The 19,832-nt window shown below is 37.8% G+C and overlaps 1 protein-coding gene across 3 annotated transcripts in view; it reads left to right on the forward strand.

Annotated features, from left to right (window-relative positions):
• Positions 1 to 19,832, forward strand: part of FRS2 (fibroblast growth factor receptor substrate 2) — a 59,192-nt gene that overhangs the window by 14,420 nt on the left and 24,940 nt on the right. The window contains exon 1 of one of the 3 annotated variants that reach the window (XM_049792059.1): positions 13,294 to 13,306. The exons of the other annotated variants lie outside the window; for them this stretch is intronic. The gene's annotated coding sequence lies outside the window, so the exon portion shown is untranslated. Of the gene's footprint in view, positions 1 to 13,293; positions 13,307 to 19,832 lie in introns of those variants that run through there. 3 annotated transcript variants of the gene reach the window in all.

Raw genomic sequence — 19,832 nt, forward strand, 5'->3', positions numbered from 1 at the left:
AATAGAAGAATTTGCATCAGTCTGCAGCACTAGGCAGGTTTTAGAATTTGACAGCAGCCCTCCTTGCAGCATACAACAGGCTTTCAGCTGCTGGCACAGCAGAAGCAAGGGATGAATATAATCTGGCTGTGGTTCCATCATGTATTATTTAAAAGTTTTCCAACTGTTTGTTTTCCCTTCTGCATTATGGTTTGCTGCCCTCTCACTTGTGATGTTATAGATGTATATAGGGTGACTGAAATAACGTAAATTAAAAGTCTTCTCTCCTTCCCAAGGAAGTTAACATCAGTACATGTGCTTTGCATAACGTTCTTGCTTCTCTAGTTATTTTCCAGAACACTTGTTAAGCAGTATTGTCTTCTAGATAAAAACCAACAATTTTCTCCTACTGTAATATAGGACATAATGTACAGAAATTGATCTGCATATTCAGATAGTCAACATAAATGGGTTGGAATTTATGAAGGAGTGTAGAGATGTTAGGTTAATAATCTTTGACATATTCAGAGTTAAATAATTTACTTGAAGTTGTACAACAGTATCAAAGCACGTATCATGTTTAGAGTAAGCAAATTACTAGTATGTTTTAATGATCAGCTATTATAGAGAATACATCTGATTCAGATGTAGAACTGGACCTGTGGAAAGCTGGGGTGTTTCACGTAGGTGAGCAGCCTGAAGGTTGCTGGGATTAAGCTGGGCAAGGTAAGATGAGGTAGTGGATGAGCACAGGGAATTGAAGGGGAACTGATAAAGAAAGGGGACTAGGAATCAGTTAGGAAGAAGTCTGAATTTTGGAATATTTTTAATTTTGGGTGCTTGTCTTAATTTATCCTAATATCACCTATTACATAGATAATTTGAATTACAGTGTTTTACTGTCTTAGCAGTAGCTCATTATCATGTTTCTTAGTTCTAAATTACTTCCAAAATATTTGCAGCATCATTAGGCAGGGATAAGTGGCTTCTCTGCTTTTGTTTTGGGGTGTCTTCCAGCGTAGACAAAGGGGTTGCAATAAACGGATAGAGTATGTGGGATTAAAGTACGCTGTAACTAGCATAATGATTATCTCACACTGCTTCTGTAACTGTGTCTAAATTTTCTTCATTCCTTTCTATTTCTGTGCTAGAAAATAATGTAGCTTTTGCAGATCTTGTTGGATTGCTGTTTCTGTAACATACTCTTGTTGACTAATTCAGTTATTGCTGGATGTAATGTGTTGCTTTGACAGAAGCTTGTGTTTTGTTTGCTTTTACAGTCTGAGACACACCATTTTCATTTGCTTTTGAATTTTTTATATTAACTGCAAAAGTACAGAGAGAAGGAATAGGAGTCATGGTTTATCTTGGATTATCCAAACTTGCTTTGGAACATTGTTGCCAAAGGCTGTTACGCTTAGTGATTATTATGTTTATGAAGCTGTTGTATTTTCTCAAACCACAATTCTTGTAAAAGGATAATTAAGTTAAAGCTTGGGCTATTCTTTGCAGATTCTGTGCCAGCGCCAAAATATTTTCAAACAATACGTAGTTATCATTTCAAAGATATCCTTTCAACTTGAAATACTAAGTAGTGTAATAACTCTTTAAAACATACTACTGTCCTTCTAATTTACTGAATATTATTTTTAAGGTGAAATCAAGCTATTTATGTTGTGTTGTCATTAGAAATCAGTTGTGAAATGTACTACTTCATATGAAGGCTTAAAGTTTATGTTCTCGCTCTAAATTAATCTTTATGCTTTTCATCTTTTGCGGGGGAGGTGGGACAGGACGGGACAGGATGGACAGGACAAAAACCTTGCTGTTTGTAGCTATTGTTGCTGAACACTTTAATAATCAGGTTTAGCAAATCACAAACTTCCAAAGGTTTCATGCTGCGTGGTTATGTAAAGTATAATTTAATACTTGAGCTGGAGTTTGCAAGGATGCTTCACATCTGTAGTTGACTTTTTGAAAGATGATGGGAATGACTTCCATCAGTCAGGTGAAACAGCTTAAAAGTCAGGAGCTTAATCTTAACTGGTACTCTTAAGTGAAGTTTTATCTTCTTATGTTAAAGAAAATGCAAAAGTAAGTGGACTTTTTTTTTGTAAACAAAATCTGTACTGGCTAAATGGTCACTAATCCTGTTCCTAAACATTCAGGAACTTTTGAAGCTGTATTTGTGCAGAATTTTGATGCGGTTACTGCAGTGTAAATAGAAATTAGAAATAGCACTGTTAGAAGTTGTAGAATGCTGACATGCTGCTTGTATAAGTCTGAGTTTAATAAGCCTTATCAATACCATTCTTGATGTTGCAACTGAAATACTATGCTTTTTATAAAAAATCTTACTTTTCCCAAACTTTAAACAGATTTTAGTATTTGCTTGAAATTATACTTTGCACACGTAACTGCAGCTTTATATTAACTTACCTTTACGTAAAATACATTGAAAGAAAGCAGTTTCAGAGGCTACAGCCTGTTTTCTTTTCCCTTGGGTGTTCTATAGGTTTGTGTAGAAATGATATACAGGTTGATCTATTTTAGCAGATCCCTGTAATATCTCTTTACATTGTAATGAAGCTGTATTTTCATGACCACTTTAAAATTGCCAAAGTATGACCTTTTCGTGGTTTAACCCCAGCCAGCAACTAAGCAACACGCAGCCACTCACTCGCTCCCCCCCACCCAGGGGGATGGAGGAGAGAATCAGAAGGAAAAAGGTGAAACTCATGGGTTGAGATAAGAGCAATCTTATCTCAAACAAGTAATAGAACAGAAAGGAAGAAACTACTACTAATAATAATAAAATGACAATAATAATAAAAGGATTGAAATATACAAAACAAGTGATGCACAATGCAACTGCTCACCAATCGCTGACCAATGCCCAGTTAGTTCCCGAGCAGCGATCCCCCCCCAGCCCCAGTCCCCCCAGTTTATATACTGGGCATGACATCACACGGTATGGAATACCCCTTTGGCCGGTTGGGGTCGGCTGTCCTGGCTGTGTCCCCTCCCAACTCCTTGTTCCCCTCCAGCCGTTTTGCTGGCTGGGCATGAGAAGCTGAAAAATCCTTGACTTGGTATAAACCCTACTGAGCAACAACTGAAAACATCAGTGTGTTATCAACATTCTTCTCCCGCTGAACCCAAAACATAACACTATACAAGCTACTAGAAAGAAAATTAACTCTATCCCAGCTGAAACCAGAACATGCATCTTGCCAAAAAAGAAGAGTATGATTTCTCCTTAGGCTTCATGGTCCAGCCTCCCTTTTATTGGCACTAGTAACAGTGTGGCCTTCTGATCAGCAGGATCAGTGCAGTGGTTTGGATTGAATCTTGTCTGGCTAATTAGAAGATAGGCAGAGCAGGACACACCATGTCTTTCAGCTGTAGTCACCTTTAGAATTCTGAGAAGGAAGAGCACAGCAGTTAATTTAAAATATCCCATCTCACAATGACTGTTTAATTCACAAAAGGAAAACTTCAAACTACTTGATAGCTGTGAACCTATTTTCTATACATGGGAGGAAACAATATGTCCTTGTAAATTGAATTTGTGTTATCTCAGAAATGTAGGCTTGGTTTTGAAAGAGGTGGTTTTGTTTTCTCTTACCTCCTGTTAGTTCTAGTAGACATAATTCTAGTAGAGAATTAACAATTTTAAAAATAATGATTTATTTTTGGCATTTTTCTGGGCTTCATTGTCAACATAAAAAGAAGAACAAGTTGAGTGGGACATAGATACGTAAATATTAGTATTGAGTCATTTGGACTTCTCTCTGATTTCACAAGAGTAGTAAGATTTATTTTTTTTTTCTTTTTTTCAGGAAAGCAAGCAGAGGTTAGCAGTGTAAAAGTTTATGGGGTAGCGCAGTATTTAATCTGCAATATTTAGAGTGGTCTTTAGTGAGTGTAACACAACTGTTTTGATGATCAATATTCATCGTTTTGACTTTTTTCTTTAATGGTGTACAGTTATCTTAATTATTCCCTGTATGTAACTAATGTAAAATTCTCTGCTTAAAGTACATAGGTGCTACTCATAATGGAAATGATAAATGAATAGAATACAACTGAATTTCTTCTGTAAATGGGATTTTTTACATCATTCTCCTGATTTCCCAGTCATTCCTGCACCACACATACTTAAATATGGCTACTGGGACACAATTAATGTAGTGTGGTGTTTAAATTGTGATAGAGAATATTTAAGAGAAACTTAAAACTTCTAAAAGTTTAGCTTTAATCTTGAGTGTATGGTTAAAAGAACTTTCACAATTCCAACTTTTGGAAGCTGTCTGCCTGTAATGTTAAAATCTTTGACATAAAACGTGACCCTTATTAACATGAGAATCTGCTTATAAGGGTAGGAAAGGCACCCGTTTTCTTTAACCTTAGTCTTAATGTTTCCTTTTCATTATAAATACTTGTTGCTACCTATAAAATAATTGTTCTTTTGGTTACGTTCTGCCTAGATTAATGCTCTTCCTTTGAAGTGCATAATAAATGAAGGTACAAAATTGTTTGGGATTTCTCCTCAATGTTCAGTTCAGAATGATGAAAAGATTATTACATTAAACTTAAAATCTTAATGCTAACTTGTAGCTTTACTGACTGCGAGGGGTGGTCTTTGACACAGCTGCTCACCGGAATTTTTTTCTCTGTTCTCCTCAGAAATGTCCTATCTGTCCCCATTGCTTGAAGACAACAGAAATTCTAGGTTTCTGGAGTTGCACTGAATCAGTAGGAAGCTTGTGATATTAATTAAATATTATTAATAACATCTGGTTTTGCTATTCATACTGCTGTCTTTTTCTGGATAGACTAAATAAGCAAGAACACTTAAATATTTTGAATTTGAAAGCACCAGTTTCTGGTAATTGAAGATGTGGGTTTTAAGGAATGACTTGGAAAATACATATAATGGCATCCTTTAATGGTTTATATTTATCTTGATATTTATTAAAATATTATTGTATAGTGTATATAGGAAAATTTCTATGGGAAAACATGCACAGAGTATGATATACATGCCTATGCTATCGTTAATTTGTTTGACCCCTTTTGGTGGTGGTTTGAGGAGGGGTGTTTGTTAACTCAATGTGAAATTATAATCTTTGTGCTAGTCCTCACAGATCTGTTACAGCTTTTTGAGAATCTGTGTTTATTTTTACAAGTAGCATGATTTATCTAGCTAGCACAGGCAGCAATAGCAGTGAAGGGATGGAGGCACAGACAGGAGGTTGGTGCCTTAAAACTTCTGGAAAGCTTAAAGAGACTATTCCTTTTTATGACATGAAGACCGGCAACCTATTTCAAAGTTAGTGGAGCAAATACTGTATTTGTGTGTTGTGAGACCACATGTAAAATCTGTCCTGGTTAAAACCAGTCACACTGAGTAACTGGGGTGTTCTTTGTGTAGTAAAGCTTTGGAAAGGAGAAATGGCATGCTCAGGAACTAGCTGTGTCTGTATTACCATGCCAGTGGGTACAAATGATCGTGTCCTTCTGCCTATTCATTGTGTAGCTTTGGTAAAGATTGAACTTTTTGCGTTAGAGACCGTTAACTTGGATAATTCTGTGTATTTTGGGACTAGGTAATTAATGGATGTTTCAGTCCAACTAATGACCAAAGTTCTCTGAACCAGTCAAGCATACTTACCGATGTGTTTCCAAAACATGCTGATATCCAAAATTACAAGCTTGTTCGGCCACTTGGGCAGGTTGGTGAGATAATTTTTGTGCATTTGGTAGAATAAGTTGCACCATCCTAGTGACTGTTTATTCACTGAAGTTCTCACTGGTTGTTTGTGGTGTAATCCATGCTGATATATGCTCAACTTAATTTACTATGCAGTAACAGGTTTTTTTGAAATGTTTGATGGGTATGTGTTCACCTGACCCATCTTCTTTCCTTGCCACAGACTTTCCCTTGTATAGCCTTTAGATTGTAAGGGAATGGTGGGAGACTTTTTGACAAAGTGCCCTTTTGGCCTTAGAGCAAAGCTCTAAAACTGGTTATGTATGGAAAAGGTTTTAATCTCACATGATTGAGCCTCCTATATATGGACCTTTGGACTCACTAGTTGTATTATCTCTAAGAATACAGTTCCTTTAGGAAAAGTAAACTACTTCTGGCACAGTGTGTCTTGTGAATGTCCTTATTTCAAGGTCTTCACCACTAGTTTTGCTTCCCTTGTCTCTTGTACTATTGCAGAGAAAGGTTTTAAACATAATAAAAAATTGGATTTGTCAGCACTGTGTGCTGACTGTAAGGTATAGCTGGAGTTCCTTAGGAAGCTTTTGTCTAAGTCAAGTTTACTGACAAGTTGTACACTTTCCTCTTTTCCAAGTCTGTACCCATCAGCTGTATGTTTGATGTCTTTAGAGTTGTGGGTTTGAAGAGTTGTAAGCAGTACAATATCAAATAACAGCTCTGTAAGTATAGAATTGCACGTAAAAACTCATAACTTGTACCCAAATTAAGGGTGAAGCGCAAGGCACTTAAATTGTATGATAAGCATAACACTGTTTTAACGTAGTTGAAATGAGTCTCCTTATTGTCATTTCTTGGACGGACAGTATTTTCATTGCATGGGAACACACAAAAGCAACAAGATAGCTGTGCCATAAAATGGGGATGCCAGTTTAGACTGGCAGAGGTGTTTCTGCCAAGGAATTATGGCTGAACTTACAGTTTCCATGTCTCTTACAGTGTGTGTAATGGTCAGCGGAAATTACATCTTCCTTGTGGTAGCTGCAGTAGAAATATTAGGGCAGGAATTACCAACTGTTTTTTAGAGTTTATAGTCTAAATGGATAAGACAGGCATGCAAAATAAGAAAAAATACATGTATTATATAAGTGATTGTAGATTGACAACAATGGTGGTAGCGAGGTCCTGGATAGGGACTAGGGATGAGCCGAACAAAGAAAATAGAATGAGATGCAGATAGCTGAGATGAGGCGTGGTGAGAGGAGGAGGAGCAAGAAAGTGAGATGAAGACTGTAATGGAAAGAAAAGTTCAAGCCAATGTAGGAAAAACAGTCAGCGAGATGTACAGAGAATCTTCTAAGTGTCCTGGAAACCAAAGGTCCTGGCCTTAGTTGCCTCTGGTCCTGTCACCTGGGGTACTTGCCTGGCTTCAACTGACTGGCCATCTCCACCGGACAGAATAATTGGCAGCATGGTGACTGATACTCATCACCCAACTGATTCACTAAACCCCAATGTTGGTATAAAAGGGCCAATTGTTATTTTCCAGGTATTTCCCAGCAGAAGTCTCTGTGGCAGGAGATGGAATGCTATAGGAAAGACGGGAAAGAAAAATAAAATTGAGGTAGAGAGAAAAGGAAGGAACACTATGTTCAGTAATCATGCTTTACAAATCAATTATCATATAAAATTATTACCTGAACTGTGTGCTTCTGGAAAACTTTTTCTTATACAGTACAGCGAGGGTTTTTTCTTTATTGAATAGGTGAAACTCATCATCAAAGATACTAGATCAAAAGTACCCCTTATGTTAATGAAGCCTTAAAGTTTACACTTCAGACCTTGTAGCTTTGTTACATGGCAAGTGTTTTGATTTTTCTATCCAAAGATGCACATATTTTCAAACTGTTTGTGTTCGTTGATGTTATTTTCTCTGTTCATGTTTTAAGATACTCAGTAATCATTTCTGTAATTTGTCAGTTGTGTATGTAATGCGGTGATATGCTAAAATGTAGTCCTTGGCAGGAATATATTTTAACGCCAAGTTCAAATGTAGTTTTTATTCTAAAACTGCTTTTGAAAATCTTTAATTATTGAAGAAAGGGGTTGTTTTTTGGTTGGTTGGTTCTTCCTAATGCCAACATTTATTCTTAGTCATAAGCTTAAGGCTAGAATAGTCTGACTCCTTTGTATTCTGATAAGATACTACATCTTGCCCATTTACTCTTGAATTGAAAGCAGTTAACTTTCTACCTAAATAATGTATTCCAGAGAGTTTTCTGACCTTGATTTCAGAGCTACTCAAGACATCAAAGCTCCACCAGTTTTCTTGTCAGCTTATTACAGACATTAATTACCATGTATTTACTATATGTTTAATTATTTGGTGGTTTTTGTACTTAATGGTTTTTAAAAACTATTTTTTTTAATACTCAAAGGTTCTATCAACTTATCTCATCTTGAAGTGTAAACTTTTTTTTCCCATTTGACCAATGATTTTTGGTTGTAAATATTTGTGTAAATATTTATTTAACAGTAATTTCTAAACCTACAAGTCCCATCTTAATCCATTTATAATGAACTTCCTTACTTAGGATAAAACAGCTCATGTATCTGGCAATACTCCACGTATTTTGAACATAAGAGAGCACCTCAAAAATCATTACAGCATTTCTTCACAGAATAAAACACCATATAGGGGTCTTGGGTGACAGGGTGTTCAGCTTATAAAATATTTATGAAATAGCTCATCAGAAATTACTTTTAAATTGCTGTATTTTGTTATGATAACCAGTAAAAACAAATCCTCTCTGTGGACAGTGGTGGTTCAGTTTTGCTGATTTAGACTTTTTGTATATCATTCCCTGGCCTTTCCTGAGCAGTTGAAATGTGTTGTAGGAGGTGAGAAGCTCCTTTAACTACTTTACAGGAGTTTGAATATTAACAATGGTAACAAGCAATTTCCCTTACTTAAAAAAAAAATAAAAAAAAAATCGTTAAAACATATAGTTCACTGCAGAAATGCTAGTAAGCTGGAGTAGAGAAACTTAACAAGGAAAGTCAGTACTTACTATATAGGTATTTTACTGCTTTGAGTTTTCACCTAGAGAGTAAATCTAGAAGGGACTTAGTAAGTCAAATATCTGTTGGGATTTGTTTTAAACTTTTATTCATCTGTACTTGAAGTCAAACTGAATCATATAAATTAATACTAAATTTGAAATACAAATCTGGTTCTTAGAATTGAGTGAATTAGAGTAGATTTTTGTTTTCTTTCCATTCTCGTCTAAGTGCGTGCCAGCAGGCTTTATGGGCTTGTTGTTTAAATGGGTTTTATGCCAAAACATTTTACAACCCATGTTTTTAAACAAATTGTGCTGTTTTGCTAAAGACCACCGAGTTTTCACTCACAAAATGCTGTAGTTGTGGAATCTGTGAACGATTAGTTTTTTTATCATCTTTGAGCAGACTTCTAATACTCGGAAGCAGCAAATTGGCTGTTTAAACTATGTAACTAAAGTTATCTGTCCTCTTCTAGGAAATTGTTGGATTGGGATGGTATCCATTTTGCTTGTTGCACCTGCTTTAAAATTAAGCTGCAAGTCCCGTGGATGGGTCAGAATTGTAACTCTTAAAATGTTTCTGTTAAAAAAACCCAACCAGACAAAAAAAAACAAGACAAAAAACAAACCACAAAACTGCCTAAATCTGAATTCTTCTGTGTTCTGCCCTTTCCTTCAGGTTTTCTGTGACTCCATTGACAATAAGGTGTGATTGATTATTTAACTGCAGCACCGAGTAGAGTAACTACAAAGGTGTATCTGTGGGCGTAGTTTCAAAGAACATTTCTCTTTGTGGTGCCATTGGTATAAACAGTGCCACCCCCTTACTTGTGAAGGGGTGAACCTGATCAGGAAGCTGGTCCAGATTAAAAAATAGCTAGGCAAGGAAAATAATCATCATTTTTAACCCAGATATTCTTAGCTCCAGTTATGAGTGACATACTGATGTTTGGAAGTGATGGGTAACTGAGGAAACATTTCAAGAAAGTAAAACCCGAGGTAGCTGAAATTCAGGTGGGCATGGGGGTTTTCCTATTAGTTTTTTGTTTGTGTTTTATTTCTCAGTAGCAATAAATGATATTTTGCATACATTTAGGTGGAGATGTACATATTAGCTGGAGGGAGTAACGTAAGTGAATTTATCTGTGGTCAAGTTGTGCTAACAGAGCCGGGATCTGGGTATGGCTTGGAGTCCCAGGTGAGCCAAGCACACAGCTAGCTGTGGTCCTGCTCCCCTGCACATTCCTGCCTTCTCTCAGTTGTGCCAGCTCTGTCACCGGGCCAGCAGGGAGGCAGCTCAGGAAGCTAAACTGGCTGAAAAGTAACCTTCCACAAATATATTTTCTGCTGGCCTTGCTCCATTAAGCAGCTCACCATGGAGACCGATGAGAGCCAGGGCTCACCTGTGGTCAGGAGCAGCAGGAGAGCCCGTGGCTGTACCTCCAGCCTGTGTTATTGTGTAGGCTCTGGACAGCAGGAGTGTGACCTCCTGAAAGGTGGCTGCATGTATTTCTAAGCAGCCTTGCCATCCTGCTCTCTGCACTGCCTGCTTGTCCCTCCGCACTACGTTACCCCTGCCTGGTTTCGGCAATCCCTTCCTCCCCTCTGCTCCCCTGGCACCCTTGCAATTCCCCATCGCCTCCTGCAAAATGCTGCTCGAACTGGAGGGGAGAGTAGGAGGGATGGGAAGGTGAAATGAGCTTGTGGACTCCAGTTTGAGGAATGCTGGTTTAGGAGATGCGGTGGCTGGTATATGAATAGGGACTCTTCATAAAGGAGACAACTTGTCTGCCTTAGCCAATAAACCAGTTAACGTCAAGACTACTTCAGAATTGGCAGCTCCCATGGAGGTCTGCAGGGCTTTCAGAGCATCAGTAGTACATTTATTTCGGTTTCTTGTTTGCAAGGCCTTTTTGAAGTTTAATAATAAAAAATGTAACAGAAAAGCTACTGTTTGTACCTAGTGAGCTAATGTACTCTACCAAGTGGTGGTACTTAAATATCCATTAAAAAGCACAGCTGGCACAGCATAATGATAGTGTGATCTGTTTGGGTAGTGTTACTGATGAAAGAAAGTATAATATAATTATGAAGAATTAATGTAATGTACCCTAGGAGCATGCATGTTGGTTAGTGTCCCCCTCACACCTTCAATGTATGTTTTCCACTGTGGAATTCATCAGAAAAAAATAAATTGTGTAGCTGTGGAGGGTAAATTTTGGAGGCTTTCGTCCCAAGTAAAGATGAGACCCTGTTGTGGCATTGATATAATTTCCAAAGGCTGCTGTGGGTGCTGCTTTGACGTAGTCATGGCTAGTAATGGTAATAAAGTCTTGGCATCTTCAGCAGTCTCTAGAATTAATCCTTTATGAGAGAAAATAGGCATTCAATATAGCCATCAGATGGTAGCAGAATGGATGGGCAAGGGCAAGCTTGTCCATGCTAGCTATAAACCAAATCAGCTTGTTTTCCATATGCAAGAGTGTTTGAAGTTTTAGTGTGGTATTTTAAACTACATCAACCTCATTCTTAATATCTAGAAGTTGCAGAAGTTTGCAGCACAAAAGATTCACTCACAAAATACAGAAACATAAAGCCAGTGTGCACTCGTCTGTAGAGACTACTACTGAATGCAGCTGGTAGAGAAACAAAAAATTGATGGGAAGGCTTTGAGGGCTACAGTATTTCAGGTAATATTTGACACTGTACAGCACTCAGAATTCCCCGTAGCCACGGTGGGCTGAAGGTGTGTGAGGTTTGTCTGAGGCTGAAACTTAAGGCTACTGTCCCAGCACCAGGAAGGTTCAGTGAACTTCTTAAGCTTTTAATTTTTTGGTTTTTAAACTGAGTTGTGTCACACTTATGCTTGTTCAGAGGGGATTATAGCTGAGTCTTCGTATGTACTTAGGAATCCCAATCTTGGATATGACTGCTGTGTGAGAGCATGTCCTGTGCATATTCAGGCATCATAGTTGTTGATTAGAAAACATGCATCTGTTATCAAGACGAGAATCCAGAAAGATTATTTCTGTATCCTTAAAGATTATCTACCACTTAAGATTAACAGGTGATAATTTCAGTACAATAAGGTGAACGTAACTTTTCTGCGTAGTTGAAGGCACCCATGCTTATGTCACGTGACACGCAGTCAACAGTTTAATCCTAAAAACCTTCCACAGAAATTATTTTCTAAATGACACCTAGTCAAACTTGTTAATGGAAGGAATCTTTTGGAAGGACTTGTGTAAATAAAAGTATATGTGACTTTTTTTGTGAGGGAAGCTTCATTTTATTGTAAACTTCTGTTCTTCAAAATGGGCACTGTCACTAAACAGTCTTTCAAACTACAAATTTGGGACAATAAAATGCCTGAAGAAGAGGTTTCAGTAATGTCTTACAAAAAGAAGAATCAAGTGGGATTTTTTTCATTTCCTACCATCTCAAATCATCTCACCCCAGGCCATACTCTTCCAGGTAATGAAGATATAGTTGGTAACAGAGATTTAGAAAGGTGTCCCAAGGGGGTGGGGGGGAATACGTAAATAATAGCAAACATGAGGTCCACAACTGTTGGTATTGAGGAATTTGAAAATGTGGCTGGGTTTGCAAGCCATGTGTGCATTATTAGGTACAATCCATTATTTTGAAAAGTGAAAGAGAGCAAATGGTTACTCAAGCTAACTTTGTAATGAAACCAGTGGTTCTGTGACAATTACTTTACTAATAAAAAATAAAATTAGTTTCTCTCTTTAGGTAGAATGGTATAACAAAAGTCAGCACAAGATCCTACCATGGGGCAAGGTGGTATTTGTTTCTCTGAGCTCTCAGTTACTTGACACTCATTCTCTGACAGATTTCATTTGCTTTCACTCGTGTCCACTTGCTCAACAAGCAGCAAGACTTGTGCCCAAGTGGTTTAGCCAGGATCCCTTGTGAGTGACACAGGACAAGGAAAAAAATCTGTCAAATCCTCATGACATCTTGAGCCCTTATTGACTGGTGATGCCAGCCTGATTTTTGGATGATCTTTTAACCATCTTCAGGTGGCGTGGTGTGGTTTTTCTCAATCTTCGGCTCCCATAAATCTTAGGAGAGGCAGCTGATTAATGTCCAATTTTTCCTTTTTTAAAAAAATACATGTTTTAAATATGTGTCAATAGTCTGTTTTGAGAACGTGCTAACAGGAAAAGGAATGATATATGCAGTGTGATGCAACCTCAGTGCTATCCTTCTGGTGTGAGGCTGCAGGCTCTTCTGCTGGCAAGTGGTCTGTGCTGTGGTCTGGTTGGAGAACCGGCCTTACTGCTGGGACCACTGTTGTGGGAACGGTGCCCTTCCTTATCAGGACAAGCTGTGCTTTAATCTTCGTTCTGCTGCTTGTTCTGGTGTGTAGACACTGACACACACATGCACACACAAAAACCCGCCTTTCCATTCATGTTGAATATCCTTCTAATATTACTTTTACAGATCTTTACAATATTAGGAAGAGACTTATACAAAGCAGACCATTCACTACGAATTCTGTAGAAAGGTATGTTTAATCGTTCCTAAAAGAAAATGCTGCGTGTTGTTAACATTGGACAGCAGTTGTCTAATGTGGTATAATAGTTATCCAACAGAATAAAGCTTTGTAGGGCTTTATATTGAGAGATCTAGGCCACTACAGAAATTTCTGTAGCGTTTCAGCAATGTTCAAGAAGGAAACAATTTATAAGACCCAAAAAGGAGCTTTTTTAAAAAAATGAAAATATAATACAAGGAAATAGACCTGTTAGGTGTAAAGTACTAAGAAGAAAGATTTTTAATTTAATGGAACTTCGCTCTCCACTGTACAGGTAGCTCAAACTACAGTTTTTGGTAACTTCCATCTCAAACAAGAAAATAATTTTTAGGGATCAGCTAGACTAATGAGGAGTGTGTTAAGTCACTAACAAAGGAGTACTCAAAACTATAGAAGATGTTGTAGTTACTTAGTTGCATAGAAGTTGACTTAAGAGATTCAGCAGTGGAAAGTGCTAAGAACTTGCTGATAGCAAAAGAGGAACCAATGGATGGATGATGAAAGGCACATCTTGAGAATACATACTGACACTCTATTTATCTGTTTATTTTTATAAAACACAGTGGCATGGTCTTAGTTTTGATAACATTTTACTGAATTTGCTTAACATGTCTGTAAGAAAGACGTTGCAGGCTTTTAATTGTTGTTTCTATTAATATATTAGAAGACTATGTAAAACACGTCAAAAACATAAAAGCAAAACTTAATCTTTCCTGAAATGTTTGAATGAATGGTGTTTTAGAGATTAAAATATTACAAAATAAAAACTCAATGCCGTTTACTTAATTACAAAATTTGGCACTTTGCTGGCTTTGAAGACTTGGCAAGAGCTGTGGGCCTCAAGTTTTAGGAGGCATTTGTGGTTAAATATTGGAGAGCTGACTCACTATTTAAACAGTTTCAAGCCAGGCATCCTTTTCAAGAATCAAGCTAGATTCTCTCTTCCTCTTAGGCCCCATTACTCAACTTAATTGTTGTAGCCTTCTACTTTATTTTCCCATCTCCTTGCCTTTCACCTTGATCCTATATCCAAAAAGCTTTTCCATAGCACTGATGCTTAAAACTTCTGTCCCGTTTCTGCTGTTTTATTGTTGTATAAAAACGATGCTTTTTGTATATGCTGTTCCTCAGAGGACATTTTTAGGAGATTCAGAATTTCCAAGAATAAAAGAATGTAGTAGTGCTTGCTTGTTTAACCTAAAGTTGCGGTTTGGAGTTTGATGTTCTGGCTGTTTCTTTTAAAAGGATATAGTTAATCTGGCAGACATTCACAGAAAACAATATGGTGGTGTGGATCTGGAGAAATTGTTTTAGTAAGAAAATGAAAAATATTTGCATGTGTGTAAGTTGTTTTAAAAATGATACCAAGTAAAATACAAGTCTTGTTTCTCTGGAAGTTTAGAGTAAAAGGATCGTTTTTTGGAGAGTGATTAAAGAATAGAGCAAGGAACGTTGTCGCACATCCTCAGAAGGATTAATGGGGATGGTGGAGCAAACAGTTTGTATGCTCCAGTTCAAGATACATGTTCATTAAAGACCTAGAGTTTTCAAAACGTGCTGAGGTGAAGATTTGAAACTCCATTTAATGCTGCATATATATATATATATATGTAGGCACCTATTGAACAGAACAGCTGTGTCAACCTAGTACCTGGATGAAATGTGTGATTGCCTTTTATGTCGCGTTAGGATAGGCCAAAATATGGGGTGCCGCACCTCAGGGTAGGGGAATGTGGGTCTTAAAATGTCATGCTGGAGCGAAGTGGAGAGGCATAGAATCAGTGTCACATGAATCAGTCTTAAATGTCATGAAGTATTCAAGTGTTGGCATAACATTGCTGCCTGCTGCAGTTCTCTCTGCTTGTCTAACTCAGCTGTTAGAGTTGGTCTTTAATCTTCAGTTCTACTGTAATTGTGGTGAATATAAGAGCTTTTCTGTCAGAATGAGCATGGTTTTTTAAGGAGTTACCGATGAACAGTGTTCCAACAAATATTTAACTAACTTACCTAAATATGAGCATTTTGATAAAATGATCACTTTGAAGGAGAACTGTAGAGAATTAATTTAAAACTAACATGCCATTTCAAAGTTTTACATAATGACTCTTCAAGATCAGTTGCAGTCCTGAATTTAAACAAACCAACAAGGCTCCTAATTTGCTTTTCTTTGTTTTTTTTTTTATTTTTTTTATTTCTTGTTTGTTTTTTTTAAATGCTATTGGGTATTTTTATATAGCACCAAGGCAGGGTGGGGTGAGGGGGAAGAAGTAAAAAGTTGCTGATCACTTTGAACCCAAATACACTGAAACACATAGCAAAACAGATCCGAGTCGTGAGGTTTTGCGTGTTAAAAAGGAGTAAGAAAAGAAAAGAAAACCTCCTGTGAGTTTGAGGAGCAGGCGGTTGGCAGCAGCAGGAGGTGCCGATGGAGGAATGCTGCTGAAAGGGCGAGTTCCCGGTGCGATCCTGCATCAGCCTCCTCGCCGCGTGTTCAAAGAGGACTCTGAGGGCGGCGCGCCGAAACGGCAACCTTGTGTGCTGAAGCTTGTGTGTGGTTGCAATAATTTTGTTTTCATAGGAGCCAGAAGGCTTTACAGTTTAGCTTGGGTTTTGCCAGTTTTGTTTTTTGGGTTTTTTGGTTTTTGTTTTTTTTTTTCCTTTGGAAAGGGCTAAAGAGAGAAAAGGAGCGTGCATTTATTACTGTATTTTAACCGTAAGTCTGACAACATGCTCATTTAATAAAAATCTTGAGGTAAAACTCCACCTGTTAGCATAAGCAAAGTTATAAACTAGATTCTGCAACTTCACCTCTACCGTTCATAGTTTGTTTTCCATAATTGCAGCCAGCAGCACCAAACTCTTTCTCAGCATGTTTAGTTTCTTCTTGGATCTCCTTCATTGTCGTCTTTAACTCTGTTATGGTTTCTTAGCATTGCTGCTTTTTCATCCTTCTAGTACTTAGACCTTCAATATTAATTTTCTTAATAATCATTGCCAAGTGGATGAAGGGCAGAGATTATGTCTGACCTTAGTTCAGTTTGCTTTACTATTAAAATGCCTTTTCCCCAAAATGTATTCACTGTTTGGGGGTCAATTGTTGTTACGTCATCGTTTGTCAGACTGTGCAAGGCAAGAGTCTTCCAGGACACCTGAAAGAAGAGGAGTTGATCTGAAAGATAGTGGCATGTGTGTGCAGGCAAGGAGAGTGTTTCGTGCCCCTTTTTCCTGTATTTCTCGGGGGTTTCTTCCTGTTCTGCTGAACACTCATTTCCCTTTAAACTGCTGTGTTTCCACGGGAGAACATTCCAGCTTTGGCACCTCTTATGTCTGTTCTGTCTCCAAACATTAAAGTGAATTAGTCAGTCTTTGCTGATGTACAGAAATCTTTTATTTTTTTTCCAAATAATTATAAAGTGAAGAGGTCCTTTTTGTGACCATTGGGGGAACGAGGCTCTTGGAGCTGACCACACTCAGTAATTACTAGTTCAGGGCAAATGCTTTATTTCGGTGCTACATCTCTTATGTGCATGTGAGGTCTGGTACGTGGGAGTCCCGTGTTCCAGAAACCTAAGTTTTGTTTTCCAATTGCAAGAACTTGGCTTCATGGTAGTGAAGATATGCTAGCCAAAGTAAATAGAAGGTCAAAGTATGGGCTATTTTAAGTCCTAAGTAGGATACCAGGATTCTTAAATAATATAGAATTTGCCACCATGAATTACATCATGACGCTGAAGATGCAGGATTTGCCACATCAGATAAATTGGTTATCCATTTAATCCGTTGTATCAGCCAGTTACGGGATGGGCAGTATTTGGCTACCAGCAAAACTCAAAGGACTGGTTGCAGTACTATTTCAGCCTTCTTCACCTATCTTCTGGAAGGAATAAAGTGGCAATAAAACAATCATTACTTAATTCAGTAACATTTTTCCTACGTGGTAAGTTGGTTCCTCTGTTTGTTGGTCTGTTTGCTGCCTCAAGTGCCTGTAGGACTTCCTCTTTCATACAAAATTGTTTTGTGTGGAAAAATTAAAGCTGCCTTGCTGTAGTGACAAGTCTGGTTAATGAGCAGAGGATGTAATGAGTTACTTAGAAATTGTCTATGTATAACCTGAAATGCTCAGATTTAAACTCTCAGTTTGTACTTAATCTCTGGGGTGACAGTATCCAGGTGAAATTATTCCATGCTGTAGACTAACCATTAAAAACTCTCAGCTCAAAAACTCTGAGCTGAGAAAACTACTTATCGTAATGTATCTGTAGGGTTTTGGCTGTGCTTTCTTCAAGCATTTCCAATTGTGAGAGTTTAAAAGAGGAGAAAGATGTACTGGAATGAGCTTCAGGGAGGGGCAGGTTCTGTGCTGTGTGGCTCATCACAGGGCAAACAGAAAAACAGAAGACAAGTTGAGTGGAGTTACTCGACTTCTTCAAAAGCTAGCATCTAAGCTTCAGGTTCTGTCATAAGAAGATTTTGGGCTGGTAAAGGTAATGCAAATTTTCCATCATTTGGGGTGAATTTTTAAATAGAGGATTTAATCCACAACTCCTGCAGTATCTCTTAAAGCATGTTTTTCCTTTGACATATTATGTCCTCAGTATTCTTCATGAAAGATCTAGAAAAATAGGCTGCTTTATAAATTGCATCCCATCCTTGCTGCTTATATTTTTGCAGGGTGAAAATTCACTGTTAAACAAATACAAATACACCAGTTTTAATCAAATACCAAGCAATATTTAACATGGTATGCAAGGGTGGAAATGATGAAACATGAAGGTTGTCAAATCTGAAATAAATCAATTTCTATTTAGTATCATTCTGTAAAAAGTTTGTAAGGAAAAATAGGTCCTTAAGGGAAAAAATGAGGGACAGGGAAAGAGATAAAAAGTTGCAGAGAGTGGTTTGTATCTGTAAATGTTTGACAGTGCTTTTGTTTCCATAAACTGAAAGCCATAAAAAAGATTAAAAATAACTTGTTTCAAAATAAATCAGTGTTAAGACATCTGTAACATTCCTATAAGAAGCCACTCATCCAACTGTGATGAAATTAGATTGCTTGTTTTGACTAGGTCAGCTCTCTCACCAAGTTACCTGTCATGCGAGATTAGTCTTGCAGCACATGCCAGGTAGGTGCACTGATGGTCGCTGTAATAGCTGCTCTGAATTAGGGATGCTTCTTGTCTGAATCCCTGTATAAATGTAAACATCCAAACACTTGGGGCCCATGGATTTTGAACTTTGTGAGGAAATTATCAAAGTTAGTTTTTCCTATTTCGGTGTGTTCAGCTGCCTAGCAAATAATTCGTGATGTCTACTGGTGTCTAGTTTAGATGCTGTTTAGACAACCAAAATTTGGACTCTGTTTCTTACACACTAAATGGAAAGAGGTAAGTCTCTGTGGGGTGAAGGCACTGATTGACAGTGTTAAGGTTAGTGACCTAAAACACAGGATGAATCTGGTGTCATGCTTAAATAATAAACTCCTTTCCTCCATGGTCCCTAGGTTTTCCTTTGCACCTTTCCACTTGAAGTAAAGAATTTACTTGGATTTTTTAACCCCAGGTGAGGTATAAGAAAAATGCATCTGTAAGAGGCAAAATCTAGAAATGTGATGGGTCTGTTCCTGCACAAAGTATTTTAAGTGTTAGCTATCTTAAGTTACAGGTTTGAGGAGAATAGCATTTATTTTTGAAGGAGTTTTATAAGAGGTGACAACGTTAACATGCTTGGAGAAAGGAGAAGAGGGAGTTTTACTTAATACTGAACAATTTGTGCATATTTTTATATAGATACAAATAATTTGCCATTGCCCTCAGCTCTGATAATTCCTGAACTCCAAGGCATCAGGAGAAAGAGTCCTTTCTGGGCTTGGGACGATCCTTTGTGGAGAGCCATTTCTACCTTTTAAGCTGCAGTGACAACAGACTTCATGTCTCTTAGTGGAGACTTTATGGGTTTTCAGAAAAAAAGTAATTTTGTTGTCTCCCACTTGCTTTTGTAGTTTGAGGCTACATCCTCTTACCGGAGAGGAGGCTAAGGCGGGGGACACCCTCTGTTCTCTCATTTCAAACGGGCTCACACAACAGGCATCAAGAAAAAAAAAAAACCCGCTCACAGCTTGCCTGTGACGCAGTTTATATGGAGAGATTCAACTGTGTCGCAGGAAAACGTGGCTCTGATCTGGCATATAGTTTAGGTCCACAACAAGGCAATTGTAAAGGCTTTAGGAAAGCTTCCCGGGGCCTCCGGATTTTCCTGGAAGGTCTAGACCCTACCGCTGTTACGGCCATCAAACAGAACAAAGAAATTTGGCTCTCAACTGTGTTCCACCTTACACAGGTTATTTTGTCTGCAAAGTCACGGTTTCTGTGAAAGATGCCATTTTTGTAGGTCTTCAAGTAAACTTGAGGTGTGGTCTTGATGAGAATGCTTCATGACGAAGTGTGGCCAACATTGATGACCCTAGGATGGAAACTCCTGTGTAAGTTAAAAATGTTTC

Source organism: Accipiter gentilis, chromosome 34 (genome assembly GCF_929443795.1).
Source record: "Accipiter gentilis chromosome 34, bAccGen1.1, whole genome shotgun sequence".
NCBI lineage: Eukaryota > Metazoa > Chordata > Aves > Accipitriformes > Accipitridae > Astur > Astur gentilis.